The 16,723-nt window shown below is 38.1% G+C and overlaps 1 protein-coding gene across 1 annotated transcript in view; it reads right to left on the minus strand.

Annotated features, from left to right (window-relative positions):
* CTNNA3 (catenin alpha 3) overlaps positions 1 to 16,723 on the minus strand; it is a 1,605,010-nt gene that overhangs the window by 1,514,798 nt on the left and 73,489 nt on the right. The window lies entirely within an intron of this gene.

Here is a 16,723-nt window from a genome sequence, read left to right on the forward strand (position 1 = left end):
ATCAGACAAAATCTTGTGTATAAAAATAAATCTTCAATAAACTACTTTCCAACTAGTCTTTAAGATAAGAAAAAAGGGCCAAAAAGATAGTACAGTGGGTAAGACACTGACCACCACCACCCTACCCTAGAGTAATTCTGACAAGAATTATTAATATGTAAATTTGTCCTAAACTGTCAATATAATGAGTATATCTAAATCTTAAGATGAAATAGCAGTGTTTCACAGTAAATTATTGTTAGTGAAATATATCCATTATTTCATATATATATATGAAGAGATTTTATGTCACAAGAAAGATCATAAATATTTTTAGGTTAAAATAAAACAAACTGAAGATGCATAGTAGCCATAGAAATATTACAGCAAGGAGGGTGCTTGCCTTGCATGCAGCCAGCCTGGGTTTGATCCCAGCATCCCATATGTTCTTAAGCACCTCCACCTAGGTGAACAGCTAGGAATCATCCCTGAGCATTGCAGGGTGCCGACCAAAAACAACAACAATAAAAATGATACACATCCTTTTAAAAATGCCATCATACTACTAAAATTTTCTACAATTCATTCATTTATTAATCTATTTTATTTTCATCTTGTGTTAGAGATAACCAAGAGGTAATATAGTACAGCAATTACCATTTGGATTATTATGTGAAGCCATTCTGCTTCAGTGTTCTTGTGCTATTTATGACAAATAACGTGACCTATTTATGCCCTCTCCCTTTGTAAAAAAGAGCTAAAAAATACCTACAATTATATGATAATTAAATAAGAGCAGTGCTTGAAAAATTAATGGATTCATTGTGATTCTTTCCAGTCAAGTATAATTTTCTAATCTTCAAAGAATTTAACTAGAAAATACCTGATTGAATAAGGGACTAAGGTATATACAAAGATTTATATAGGTAGAGTTTAAGAAACATGGAAATTCTGAATATACAAAAATATTATATATTATTAATTATAGTAAAGATTTTAAAAAACATTGTTTAGCATACAGTGCTTGTAAAATCTCAAAATGAGATGTTTAGCCAAATATATAAACATAGGAAGCACTCAATAAAAATTAGCTATTAGTCTCTCTGGAAATTTCTAGAAGAAATGGCAAACTTTTAAGAACATTAAATGGTGTTGTTGTTGTTTTAAATTTATAATAGTAATGTTTCAAGCATGCAATATTACTACACTGCACGCACCACTGGAAGTGTCATATCCCTCCACTGTCCTTCCTCTGATGTTCCTAAATTCCCTCTCACCTCCAGTTGTACAGATCAGCTCTTTGCATCTATGTTTTATTTCTATTTGCTTCTCTGCAAGTTACAATTTCTGCTAAGTGCCTGAAAAATTTAAGTGACCTTTGAAATTTAAAGAACAGATGAATATAATTCTAAACTGGGAAGTTATGATAGCCTTTGTAGAATACTGCCTTTTATTTACTTCATTACTAAACAAAAATACCTATCAAAGTTATATGTTTATCACTCCAAAAATGTTGGGATATTGTAAAGTTTTTATCACAAAAAAATTACTTAAATTTTAAACAATTATAGCCCTGTTGCCATTAAAGTAATATGAAGAGACAGTCAAAAAACCCTACTGGAAGAAAATAAGCCAATCATGAGATACATTATTAAAGATGCAATGAGTAACTTCCTTTCACTGGACTCACTGCACTCCCTCTCTCTCCTCCATAATACTCCCAATCTTTTCAGCATGTTTCATACTATTGGTCAAAACTCAAAGCAGCAATTTATTAGGGTGGGAGATACAGTAGACACAATACAAGGGTAAAGACACTTGCCTTGCATGCTGCCAACCCAGTTAGATCCCCAGCACTGCATAAGGTTTCTGAGCATCACCAGAAGTGATCCTTGAGCATAGAGTTAGGAATAAGCCCTAAGCACTGCTGAGTGCTATCCAAAAACAAAACAAAACAAATCATCACTTTCTTTTCTTAATTATTTACATTTATTTATTTTTAATTAGTGAGTCACAGTGAGGGTACAGTTACAGATTCACACATTTTCGTGCTTGTTTTTCCCTCATGCAATGTTTGAGAGCCCATCCCTCCACCAGTGTCCATTCTCCACCACCAATGAACCCGGCATCCCTCCCACCCCCCCAATCCCACCCCCCCACCTCACCCCACCTCTGTGGAGGGGCATTCCAATTTGGTATCTCTCTCTCCTTTCGGGTGTTGTGGTTTGCAATAGGGGTATTGAGTGGTCATCCTGTTCAGTCTCTAGTCTACTTTCAGCACGCATCTCCCTTCCCGCGCAGGATCTCCAATCACATATTACTTGGTGTTCCCTTCTCTATCCGGGATGACTTTCCCCCAGCATGTGAGGCCAGCTTCCAAGCTATGGAGCCAACCTCCTGGTATTATATGCTACTATTCTTGGGTATTAGTCTCCTACTCTGTTGTTTTATATTTCACAGATGAGTGCAATCATTCTAGTGCATCTTTCAAATCATCACTTTCTTTGAGAAGCCATAGACTCATTACTAATGTAGGTTTAAAATTGGATTCTATGCTTCTTATAAAAATTTTATTAAATTCATGATTTATTAAAATTTAACAAAATTTCTTTTTTCTGAATTGTAAAACTAAGTTAGAGTACGAGCTACACTTGTCATGATCACAACGGAGACTAAAATAATGCCTGATTTATTGAACAGACTCTACTGAGTGTATTCAATACATTGAATGTGCGTTGTTGAATGAATATATGTACAAACATATTTTCCTTTGAAAAACTGTTGCTGTTTCCTGTATAACACATCTCCATCCTAGATACCCAAAATAAGAGATCAATATAAGAACACCCATGATATTCTTCAAAGAAATTGATCAAACACTCCTGAAATTCATATGGAACAACAAGCACCCACAAATAGCTAAAGCAATGCTTTGCGGGAAAAAGATGGGAGGCATCACCTTCCCCAACCTCAAACTGTACTATAAAGTGGTAATAATTAAAACAGCATGGTATTGAAACAAAGACAGATCTACAGACTAATGGAATAGGGTTGACTATCCTTACACACACCCTCAATATATAATCCTCTAATCTTTGAAAAGGGATCAAAAAATATAAAGTGGAGCAAGGAAAACCTCTTTAACAAATGGTGCTGGCAGAACTGGAAGGCTACATGCAAAAACAAAATGGGCTCAGACCTCTACATAACACCATTCACAAAAGTCATATCAAAATGGATTGAAGACCTCAACATCAGACCAGAATCCATAAGGTACATTGAAGAAAAGGTCAGCAAAACCCTCAACAACATTGAAACTAAAGGTATCTTCAAAGATGAAACACCAGTGAGCAAGCAAGTCAAAGCAGAGATAAACAAATGGGACTATCTTAAACTAAGAAGCTTCTGCACATCAAAAGAAACAATGACCAGAATACAAAGACAATCTACAAAATGGGAAAGGATCAAGGACATACAAGGCACTGGTTGAACTCTAAATGAAGAAAACATCCAACCCCATCAGAAAATGGGGTGATGAAATGAACAGAAACTTTCTCAGAAAAGAAATCCGAATGGCCAAAAGGCACATCAAAAGATGTTCTTCATCATTAATCATCAGGAAGATGCAGATTAAAACAACAATGATATATCATCTCACACTACAGAGACTGTCACACATCCAAAAGAACAAAAGCAACCGGTATTGGCGTGGATGTGGGGATAAGGAGACTGTCCTCCAGTGCTGGTGGGAACACCAATTGGTTCAGCCTTTTTGGAAAACAATATGGACATTTCTGAAAAAACTAAAAATTGAGCTCCCATTTGGCCCAGCAATACCACTTCTGGGAATATATCCCAAAGATGCAAAAAATTCAGTATAAATAACATCTGCACTTGTATGTTTATTGCTGCACTATTTACAATAGCCAGAATTTGGAAAAAATTTGAGTGTCCGAGAACAGATGACTGGTTAAAGAAACTCTGGCGCATATACGCAATGGAATACGATGCAGTTGTTTAAAAAGATGAAATCATGAAATTTGCATATAAGTCGATCAACATGGAGAGTATCATGCTAAGTGAAATGAGTCAGAGAGAGAGGTACAGACATTGAATGACTACACTCATTTGTGGAATATAAAGTAACAGAATGGGAGAATAACACCCAAAGATAATAGATATAAGGATTGGGAAGATCATTCCAAGGTTTGGAAGCTAACCTCACATGCTGAGGGGAAGGAAAGGCAGCTGGGACAGAGAAGGGACCAATAAGTAAATGATGCTTGGAGGGCTAACTAGGGATGGGAGATGCGTGCTGAAAGATAACTATGGATCATACATGATGGCAACTGTATTGCAAATAATAACACCCAAAAGAAGAGAGAGAGTAAATAGGAATGTGCCTGCCACAAAAGCGGGGGTGGATAGGGGACGGGGAGGGAATGGGGTGAGAGTGGCAGGAGGGATACTGAGAACATTGGTGGTGGAGAATGGGCACTGGTGGAGGGATGGGTACTTATCATTGCATGACTGAAACATAATCATGAAAGTTTGTAGTCTGTAACTGTATCTCACAGTGATTCGTTAAAAAAAAAAAAAGAAAGGAAAGGCCCTTAGTTTTTCCCCATTGAGGATAATGTTTGCCATAGGCTTGTGGTAAGATGGTTTCAACTATCTTGAGGAAAGTTCCTCCAAAACCCATTTTGGTGAGGGTTTTCATCATGAACGGATGTTGGATCTTGTCAAATGCTTTCTCTGCATCTATTGATATGATCATATGGTTTTTATCTTTACTTTTGTTGATATTATGGATTATGTTAATTGATTTCCGAATGTTAAACCATCCTTGCATCCCCAGGATGAATCCCACTTGGTCATGTGTATGATCTTTTTGATGAGTTGTTGATCCTATTTGCTAATATTTTGTTGAGGATCTTCGCATCGGTGTTTATCAGGGATATTGGTCTATAATTTTCTTTCTTAGTGGTGTCTTTGTTTGCTTTTGGTATTAGGGAGACATGTGCTTCATAGAAACTATTTGGGAGAGTTCCTGTTTTTTCAATTTCCTGGAAAAGCTTGAGGAGAATTGGCAACAAGTCTTCTTTAAATGTTTGGAAGAATTCGCCATTGAATCCATCTGGACATGGGCTTTTGTTTTTGGGGAGACTTTTGATTACTGTTTCAATTTCCTTGATATTAATAGGTCTATTCAGGAATTCCAAGTCTTCTTGGTTCAGTCTTGGGAGATTGTAGGAGTCAAGGAATTCATCCATTTCTTTTAGGTTCTCTTGTTTCATGGCATATTGACTTTCAAAGTACTCTCTGATAATCTTTTGAATTTCATTGGTTTCTATTGTGATGTCCCCCTTTTCATTCCTGATTCAGTTTATTAGGGTTTTCTCTCTCTCCCTTTCTTTGTGAGTCTTGATAGCAGTTTATCAATCTTGTTTATTTTCTCAAAGAATCAGCTCTTGGTTTCATTGACCTTTCAGATTGTTTTCTGGGTTTCCATGTCGTTAATCTCTCACCACTTATGTTCAACATAGTCCTGGAAGTACTTGGGATAGCTATTAGACAAGAAAAAGATATCAAAGGCATCCAGATAGGAAAGGAAGAAATCAAACTCTCACTATTTGCAGATGATATGACACTATATCTAGAGAAGCCTAAATCCTCTACTAAGAAACTCGTAGAAACAATAGACTTATAAAATTGCAGGCTATAAAATCAATACCCAAAAATCTATGGCCTTCTTATATGCAAACAATGAGACAGAGGAAAGGAATATGAAAAAAGCAATCCCATTCACAATCATGCCCCAGAAAATCAAGTACGTCGGAATCAGCTTAACTAAGGAAGTAAAAGACCTCTATAAAGAAAACTACAAGACGCTACTCCATGGAATAAAAGAGGACGTGAGGAAATGGAAACATATCCCCTGCTCATGGTTAGGGAAAATTAACATTGTCAAAATGGCAATACTCCTAAAAGCATTGTACAGATTCAACGCGATCCCTATAAGGATACCCATGACATTCTTCAAAGAAATGGATCAAGCAATCCTGAAATTCATATGGAACAACAAATGCCCACGGATTGCTAAAACAATTATTGGGAAAAAGATGATGGGAGGCATCACCCTCCCCAACCTCAAACTTTACTACAAAGTGGTAATAGTCAAAACAGCATGGTACTGGAACAAAGGCAGAGCCGCCAATCAATGGAACAGGATGGAATATCCCTACACAAAACCCCAAATGTATGACCATCTAATCTTTGATAAGGGAGCAAGAAATGTGAAATGGAGCAAGAAAAGCCTCTTTAACAAATGGTGCTGGCACAACTGGACAACCACATGCAAAAGAATGGGCTTAGACCTCGACCTGACACCATGCACAAAATTCAGATCAAAATGGATTAAAGACCTCAACATCAAACCACAAACCATAAGGTACATTGAAGAGAAGGTCAGCAAAACCCTCCACGATATTGAAGCTAACGATTTCTTCAAAGATGACATGCAACTGACCAACCAAGAGGAAACAGAGATAAACAAATGGGACTACATTAAACTAAGAAGCTTCTGCACCACAAAAGATACAGTGACCAGAATACAAAGACAGTCTACAGAATGGGAAAGGATATTCACCCAATACCCATCAGATAAGGGGTTGATATCAAGAGTATATAAGGCACTGGTTGACCTCTACAAGAAGTAAACATCCAACCCTATCAGAAAATGGGGAGAAGAAATGAACAGAAACTTTTCCGAGGAAGAGATACGAATGGCCAAAAGGCACATGAAAAAGTGCCCTACATCACTAATCATCAGGGAGATGCCGATCAAAACAACCATGAGATACCACCTCACACCACAGAGACTGGCACACATCCAAAAGAACAAAAGCAACCACTGTTAGAGAGGATGTGGTGAGAAAGGAACCCTCCTACACTGCCGGTGGGAATGCCGACTGGTTCAGCCCTTCTGGAAAACAATATGGAATCTTCTCATAAAAATTAGAAATTGAGCTCCCGTTTGACCCAGCAATACCACTACTGGGAATATACCCCAAAGAAGCAAAAAAGTATAGTCGAAATGACATCTGCACTTATATGTTCATCGCAGCACTGTTTACAATAGCCAGAATCTGGAAAAAGCCCGAGTGCCCGAGAACAGATGACTGGTTAAAGAAACTCTGGTACATCTATACAATGGAATACTATGCAGCTGTCAGAAAGTATGAAGTCATGAACTTTGCATATAAGTGGGTCAACATGGAAAGTACAATGGTAAGTGAAATGAGTCAGAAAGAGAGAGACAGACATAGAAACATTGCACTCATCTGTGGAATATAAAATAACAGAATAGGAGACTAATATCCAAGAATAGTAGAAATAAGTACCAGTAGGTTGGCTCCATGGCTTGGAAGCTGATCTCACTTGCTGGGGAAAAAGGCAGCTCAGATAGAGAAGAGAACACCAAGTAAAATGTGGTTGGAGATCCCGCCCGGGAAGGGAGATGCGTGCTGAAAGTAGACTAGAGACTGAACACAATGGCCACTCAATACCCCTATTGCAAACCACAACACCCAATTGGAGAGAGAGACATCAAAAGGGAATACCCTGCCACCGAGGCAGGGTGGGGTGGGGGGGAGATGGGATGGGGGGCGAGGGATACTGGGTTTATTGGTGGTGGAGAATGGGCACTGGTGGAGGGATGTGTTTGTGAACATTGTATGAGGGAAAAACAAGTTCTAAAATGTGTGAATCTGTATCTGTACCTTCATGGTGATTCACTAATTAAAGAATAAAATAAAATAAAAATAAAATAAAATAAAGAAAAAAAGAAAAAGATCAATAAAAAGCTATTTGGCAACCCAAGATATTTACAAGTAAAAGTCCACAAATACTACAATGCAATCTAAGTATGGCTCTGGTAAGGCACAGAGAAGACACTACATCAGTCTGAGGTGTAAGAAGACCAAAGTGGAATGATCTAGGTAAATGAAAAGTTTTTTACTAATTGTTTTGTTTTCCTTGTGGCCACAGCTAGTGGTGCTCAGGGGTCATTCCTGGTGGTACTGGGTGAGCACACAGTTCTTGGTGCTGAACTCCAGTCTCTTATGCAAATCATCTTTCCCAGCACTTTGAGCCATATTCCTGACCTGAATTTATTCATGCTATTAACAATGATACTGCTTTGTAGAATTTGTCCAGTTCACTATTAAATTTATCTGTCTGGGAATATTTTTAATGTCTTCTTTTCCAAATAGAAAAAAAAAATACAACATAGAAAGAAGCACAACAAATTTTCTTTCTATCTAAATATTAGCATCTGTACTTTATACATGTGGATAAGCTATTATTTTGTAATATTATTTCCAATCTTAAAATACTTGGAAGTTTACTAAATAAAAATTTTATCATTTAAACAAAAATTTTGAAACCATATTTTCCTTTAAGAAATCCCAATCTTTACATAAAATTAGGTTATTAAAGATGCTGGATAACTATAAGAATTATTGAATTCATTGTGCTTCTTTGTTATCAAATGTAAATTTTTAATCTTCAAAGAATTTAGCTAAGAATTTTCTGACTGGGGGGCTGGAGCAATAGCACATCGGGTAGGGCATTTGCCTTGCACACGGCCAACCTGGGTTCGATTCCCAGCATCCCATATGGTCCCCTGAGCACCGCCAGGGGTAATTCCTGAGTGCAGAGCCAGGTGCAACCCCTGTGCATCGCCGGGTGTGACCCAAAAAGCAAAAAAAAATAAATAAATAAATAAAAGAATTTTCTGACTGAATAAGGTGCATACAAAGATTTATATGGGTATAATTTGCATAACATCACTTGTCACTTGTATCACTTGTCATCCCGTTGATCTTTGATTTGCTTTGAGCGGGCGCCAGTAACGTCTCCATTCATCCCTGTCTCGAGCTAGTGTAGCCCAATGGCATCTGCTCACTCCAGGAACAGGAAGAGTCTCAAACCGTTCATTCAGGGGTTTGACGAAGAAGACTGATCATCTTGTAGATGGATGGCCGAACGGTCTTTTGACGTCCCATGGAATCCAGTTAGTAACAGCTCTAGACCAGCGGTCATCTGAATTGCACTACATGTCCGACCTATCTGATTTTCGACACCTTGGCAAATGAGACAGTGTCCCTGATTCTTTTTTTTCTTTTTTTTTAATTATTAATGAGTCACCATGAGGGTGCAGTTACAGAGTTTCATGCCTGTGTTACAGTTATACAATACCCATCCTTCCACCAGTGCCCATTCTCCTACATCGATGGCCCCATGGTCCCTCTTTCCCCCCCTGTGATGTCTCTCCCCCTGCACCCTCCCTTAATAGGGAATTCCTTATTGTTCTATCTCTCCTTTTGGGTGTTAAGGTTTGCAATAGAGATGCTGGCTGGCTATCGTGTTCAATCTATAGTCTGCTTTCAACCCGCCTCTCCCATCCTGAATGGATCCTCCACTACACTTTAGTTGGTGTTCCCTTCTCTATCTTAGCTTCCCTCTCCCCCAGCATATGAAGTCAGCTTACAAGCCTTGGAGCAGGCCTCCTGTTACTTATTGCTACTATTCTAGGGTGTTAGTCTCCCATTCTGTTTTTTTATATTCCGCAAATAAGTGCAATTTTTCTGTGTCTGTCTCTTTCTTTCTGACTCATTTCACTTAGCATGGTACTTTCCATGTTGATCCACTTATATGCAAAGTTCATGTCTTCATCCTTTCTGACAGCTGCATAGTATTCCATTGTGTAGATGTATCAAAGTTTCTTTGACCAGTCATCTGTTCTCGGGCATTCGGGTTTTTTCCAGATTCTGGCTATTGTAAACAGTGCTGCGATGAACATACGGGTGCAGATGTCATTTCGACTGTACTTTTTTGCCTCTCCGGGGTATATTCCCAAAAGTGGTATTGCTGGGTCAAATAGGAGCTCAATTTCGAATTTTTTGAGAAGCGTCCATATTGTTTTCCAGAAGGGCTGAACCAGTCGGCATTCCCACCAGCAGTGTAGGAGGGTTCCTTTCTCCCCACATCCTCTCCAACATCAGTTGCTTTTGTTATTTTGGATGTGAGCCAGTCTCTGTGGTGTGAGGTGGTATCTCATAGTTGTTTTGATCTGCATCTTCATGATGATTAGTGATGAAGAGCATTTTTTCATGTGCCTTTTAGCCACTTGTATTTCTTCCTTGAGAAAGTTTCTGTTCATTTGTTCGCCCCATTTTTTGATGGGGTTGGATGTTTTCTTCTTGTAGAGGTCAACCAGTGCCTTGTATACCCTTGATATCAACCCCTTATCTGATGGGTATTGGGTGAATACCCTTTCCCATTCTGTAGATTGCCTTTGTATTCTGGTCACTTTATCTTTTGCGGTGCAGAAGCTTCTTAGTTTAAGACAGTCCCACTTGTTTATCTGTTTCCACTTGGTTGCTCAGTTGCGTGTCATCTTTAAAGATACCATTAGCTTCAATATCGTGGAGGGTTTTGCCGACTTTGTCTTCCACGTATCTTATGGATTGTGGTCTGATGCTGAGGTCTTTAATCCATTTTGATCTGATTTTTGTGCATGGTGTCAGGTCGAGGTCTAAGCCCATTTTTTTTTGCATGTGGTTGTCCAGTTATGCCAGTACCATTTGTTAAAGAGGCTTTCCTTGCTCCACTTCACATTTCTTGCTCCCTTATCAAAGATCAGATGATCATATATTTGGGGTTGCGTGTAGGGATATTCCATCCTGTTCCATTGATCGGCGGCTCTGCCTTTGTTCCAGTACCATGCTGTTTTGATTATTACCGCTTTGTAGTAAAGTTTTAAGTTGGGGAGGGTGATGCCTCCCATCGTCTTTATCCCAAGAATTTCTTTAGCTATTCGTGGGCGTTTATTGTTCCATATGAATTTTGGGAGTGTTTGATCTATTGCTTTGAAGAATTTCATGGGTATCCTTATAGGGATCGCATTGAAACTGCATAGTACTTTGGGGAGTATTGCCATTTTGACAATGTTAAGTCTTCCTATCCATAAGAAAGGAATATGCTTCCATTTCCTTGTGTCCTCTTTTATTTCATTGGGTAGCATTTTGTAGCTTTCCTTGTAGAGATCCTTTACCTCCTTAGTTAGGTTGATTCCGAGGTACTTGATTTTCTGGGGCACAATTGTGAATGGGATTTTTTTTTAATATCACTTTCCTCTGTCTTGCTATTTGTGTATAGGAAGGCAATTAATTTTGGGGTATTGATTTTATAGCCTGCAACTTTGCTGTACAAGTCTATTGTTTCTAGGAGTTTCTTAGTGGAGGTTTTAGGATTCTCTAGGTATAGCATCCCTGATTCTTGATTGTCAACGGAGGTCGGAACTTGGGATTCCTTCGTTCACTTGAGTGAAATGTGATACTCCAAGAATAGCTTTCTATTCTTCTTTGGGATACCTGAATAGCGTTCTCATCCTGTTTTCATAGGGCCCAGGTCTCTGAGGCGCATGTTAATGCAGGAAGAAAAGGTGTTCCTGGAGCCGGAGGTTCTTCATCTTCTTAACCACTTCTTCGATGCTCTTGAAGGAGTTCCACGATGCTCTCTTCCTTCTGCGCAGTTCTGGCGCCAAGTCGTTCCTCACGTTGAGTTCCTGACCTAGGTGAACATAGCTGCTGTGATCGGAGATGTTCGTTCATTATTTGCATAACATAAAAATTTTGTTTTTTATTTATTATTTATTAGTGAATCACCGTGAGGGTACAGTTACAGATTTACATATTTTCATGCTTGTCTTTCAGTCATACAATGCTTGAGAACCATCCCTCCACCAGTGCCCATTCTCCATAACCAATGATCCCACCCCCAATTCCATCCCCCCCTACCCCGCCTCTGTGGAAGGGCATTCCCTTTTGTTCTCTCTCTCCTTTTGGGTGTTGTGGTTTGCAATAGGGGTTTTGAGGGGCCATTGTGTTCAATCTATAATCTAATTTCATCATCTCCCATCCTGAGAGGGTCCTCCAACCACACTTTATTTGGTATTTCCTTCTCTATCTGAGCTGCCTTTTCCCCCAGCATGTGAGGCTGGCTTCCAAGCCCTGGAGCTTACCTCCTGGTACTTAATTCTACTATTCTTGGGTGTTAGTCTCCTATTCTGTTATTTTATAGTCCACAGATGAGTGAAATCTTTCTATGTCTGTCTCTCTCTTTCTGACTCATTTCACTTAGCATGATACTTTCCATGTTGATCCATTTATATGCAAAGTTCATGACTTAATCTTTTCTAACAGCTTCATAGTATTCAATTAACATAAAAAATTAATATAAAATATGATATATGAAATTTTATGATTATATTAATATATTCCAGTAGTACCAAGAATTTTATTTGCCAAATATATACTACAAAATATTTTTCATTTCATAAAATACACCCACATGGCACTTTAAATAGCAAGCTCCTTTGCTGCATTCATGCTGCATTTGAAAGTGCAGCGCTACTTTCTAAAATTGATTATTTGGGTTGGAAACTTAATAACTAATGCTAACACTATGTAAGCAAAACATCAGAAGGAGTAATAACCAAAATAAAAAGGAGTAGGCATTAAAGATGGAATTTCAACTGACTTTTACAATTAACATTTTATTTATGCTTCAATTAAGATATGTAGCATATATCTGTGACCACCTTCTGTTTATGTTCTAATATAGCTTACACACGCAATGTACGCAAATGTATATTAGTTTATTCAATATAGAATAACATTCCCTGGTGTAATGTGGTTCCCAGCTAAGACTAGGTACTAGAGATTTTATTTGTTTTTAATTAGGAAATAGTCATTTTGAATTTGAAAGTTCTTATGATATAGAAGTAAAGTAATCTTTCATTCGGCAGGGAAGAACAGAAGTGACTTCAATAGGTTTTAACTTGTATACTTTGGGTGGTGGTGGGTGGAGGTTTTTGTTTATGACTTTTTTATGTGCATTGTGTCAGGAACTAAACCCAGAGTTTGGCACATAAAAGGCAAACACTCTACCACTGAGCTACATTACAGTATTTCCAGCAAAGTTCTAAATTAACACTTTTTTAAACAAAGAAATGACCCTACTTTGCTCCTTTGAAAAGTTTGAGACATTTCCAAAACTGCAAGAAGAAAAATGTTTCATATATTAAAGGAAATCCAGTTACTGCTGTGTTGACTCAAGCATAAAGCTACAAAGACGTCAGTAGACCTATAGACACAAAATGTAGCTACATATGGACGCCACTGTAAATTAGTAACTGTGTTTATTTCCCTTTTAGTACCTTCAAATTTCCTATAAAGTTTTATTAAAAGTTATAATTTGGTTTCAGTCAAAGCAGAGTAATCGACAAAATTTCCTTTAAAAATTGGCCGAGGATCCTCTGCGCCTAAAGACTTTGAGTCCAGAGACCTAACACTTTCGGGCATCCAGCGCAGCTTCTAATAACAATGCACTGGGACTGCAAACTGGGCTATGCAATTTCTGGTAGAATTTTCCCTGGACTTTATACAGAAATCCAAAACTTAACATTATAGATGTTAAGTCCGTGCGACTTAACATCTATAATTTTCAGCTATGTGAAACGGTTCCTTTTGAACAGGTCTGACTTGGGGGGAAAAACTCCAAATAATAACAGTAAGTTTTTGTTGAAATATTGAAGGTTATTAATGTAGCAGCCACCTCTCTGGACTGTGAACTAAGAAAAAGCCCCACGCCGGCCGTTGCGGCATGGCGTACACCATACTATGAGGCGGGGGATGGGGGATGAGGGTGAAAAAAAAAGGGGGGGAGGAAAAAGGAAAAAAAAAAAAGAAGAGTTATGTACTTGTAGCAGTGGGGCTCCATATCTCTTCATTCCCAGCAATGGAAAACTAATTATCAAATGCTTTCTTGGTAGCAGGTCTGTCTCTCTTGGGTAGAAACTCCAACAACTATAGTGAGTTTTGTGTTGAAATATGGAATGTAATCAAGGTAAAGAGAAAATGAAGTGAAATTTATTAGTTATACTGTAGGGGGTAGGGGGTGGGGGCAGGGGGTATACTGGGGTTTTTGGTGGTGGAATATGGGCACTGGTGAAGGGATGGGTGTTTGAATATTGTATAACTGAGACATAAACCTGAGAACTTTGTAACTTTCCACATGGTGATTTAATAAAAAGTTTAAAAAAAATAAATAAAAATTGGCCGAATAATAAAAATAATTGACAAAATATATGAAAAAAGTGATTGTAAAGGCAAGGGGCATCTGGCAATGCCTTGAGCAAATTTTCAGGCTAAGATAGAAATTAAAAGTAAGCACATAGAAAACTAGTTAAAAAGACAGAAGTAGGAGTTCAAGGAGATTGTGGGATTTAAAGTGCTAAGGAAAGGGAATGGAAAAAAAAAAGCCACCTCGGGCCGGAGCAATAGTACAGGGGGTAGGGAGTTTGTCTTGCATGCAGCTGACCCAAGTTCAATCCCCAGTATCCCATGTAGTCCCCCAAGCACCGCCAGGAGTAATTCCTGAGTGTAGAGGCAAGAGTAAACCCTGTGCACTGCTGGGTGTGATCCCCCAAAAAGCAAAAAAAAGAAAGAAAGAAAGAAAGAAAGAAAGAAAGAAAGAAAGAAAGAAAGAAAGAAAGAAAGAAAGAAAGAAAGAAAGAAAGAAAGAAAGAAAGAAAGAAAGAAAGAAAGAAAGAAAGAAAGAAAGAAAGAAAGAAAGAAAGAAAGAAAGAAAGAAAGAAAGAAAGAAAGAAAGAAAGAAAGAAAGAAAGAAAGAAAGAAAGAAAGAAAGAAAGAAAGAAAGAAAGCTACATAGAAAAGTTAGATGTACAAAGGGTTCTCTTTAAGCATTCAGCTGAATACTGAGAAATTCATAAATGAGAAAAAACAGCCAAAGACTAGGAAAATGCTCGACCCTTACTACTTGGCACTAAAATGGGATCAAATAATAATAAGCTGGACAACATAGAATAAATGAGCACTCTTAAAATCAGACTATCTTCCAACATGGAATAGGAAGAAATAAATAGGTAGACCCCAGGGAATAAAAACACGTTCTCAAGTAGATATGTGCACACCATTATTCATTGTGGCACTTAGTACAAAAGTTAAGATATGGAATCAACCCAGGTGTCCAATGACAGTTATGAAGATGTGGTATATATACGCAATGGAGTACTACACAGCTTCAAGGAACAACACAATCATGCAGTTTGCTGCTATGTGGATAGAACTAGAAGATATCATATAGAGTGAAGTAAGCCAAAAGACAAACATTGGATGATCTCATTTATCTGTGGTACAGAGTATTGGATGAGATTATGCAATAAAAGAAGGATGCCTAGATCACCCTTGACTTCAGTGTTTAAAAAGAAGGTCAGGGGCTAGAGAGATAGCACTGTGGGTAGGGCGTTTGCCTTGCACGTGGCCGACCCGGGTTCGATTCCCAGCATCCCATATGGTCCCCTGAGCACCGCCAGGGGTGATTCCTGAGTGCAGAGCCAGGAGTAACCCTTGTGCATCGCCAGGTGTGACCCAAAAAGAAAAAAAAATCAGGAAAGGAAAGAAGTTAACGCAGGAAGAAGAGAACTGGCAGTAATGAGTGAACAGGCATCAGGGCTTCGTTAAACTGGTAATAAGGGTGAATGGTATAGCTTCATACCCAAAACACAGACTCAACAAAACTGAAAATATAAGATCTAAGCTGCAAACACTGAAACTCTGTAATGTGCCTGTCAGTTCACAGACAGGGATGGAGGGGGTGTTGGGGTGGGGAGGGAATATAGGCACACTGGTGGAGGGAAGTTGATACTGGTGTTAGAACTGGTGTTGAAACATTATATGCCTAAAATTCAAGTATTAATAACTTTGTAAATAAGTTCTTTAATTTTTAATGAAAAAAAGAAAGAAATAGAACAGAGCAAAAGCAAGTGCATAAGTCAAAACAGTAATCAAAATTCTTTTTAAAACTAAAAGACCGGGGCTGGAGCAATAGCACAGCGGGTAGGGCGTTTGCCTTGCACGCAGCCGACCCGGGTTCGATCCCCAGCATCCCATATGGTCCCCTGAGCACCGCCAGGAGTAACTCCTGAGTGCAAAGCCAGGAGTAACCCCTGTGCATCGCCGGGTGAGACCCAAAAAGCAAAAAATTAAAAATAAAAATAAATAAATAAATAAATAAAAATAAAAGACCAGGACCAAATTGCTTAACAAATAAATTATGCAAAATTGTCAGAAAAGTATATCCATATTGCTTAAGCTGCTCCACAAAATTGAAGAGTATATTTACAAACATATATTATAAGGTCAAAATCACACTTAATGTAACCTACCCTGCCCCCCCCAAAAAAAAATTACAGCACAAGAAAAAGAAAACTGCAGAATGAAATCTTTGATAAGCATAGAAGCAAAAATTTTCAATAAAATCTTAGCAAGTCAAATCAAATAGTATTAAAGAATCATTTGATTCATCATGACTAAATGTGGTTCTTCCTACAGATTCAAGAATTGTTCAATATATAAAAATCAATTAATGCAGTACACTACATCAACATAAAAAATAAAATTACATCATTCAAACATACTTTAAAAAGATTTTATAACTTTCAACATCCACTTAACCTTTTTAATTTTTTTTTAAATTAAATCACCATGAGATACACAGTTACAAAGCTGTTCATGGTGAGGTTTCAGTAATAACATACTCCAGTACCCATCCCTCCACCAGTGTACATATCCCACCATCTTGTCCCTAGTTTCCC

This window comes from Sorex araneus, chromosome 5 (genome assembly GCF_027595985.1).
Source record: "Sorex araneus isolate mSorAra2 chromosome 5, mSorAra2.pri, whole genome shotgun sequence".
NCBI lineage: Eukaryota > Metazoa > Chordata > Mammalia > Eulipotyphla > Soricidae > Sorex > Sorex araneus.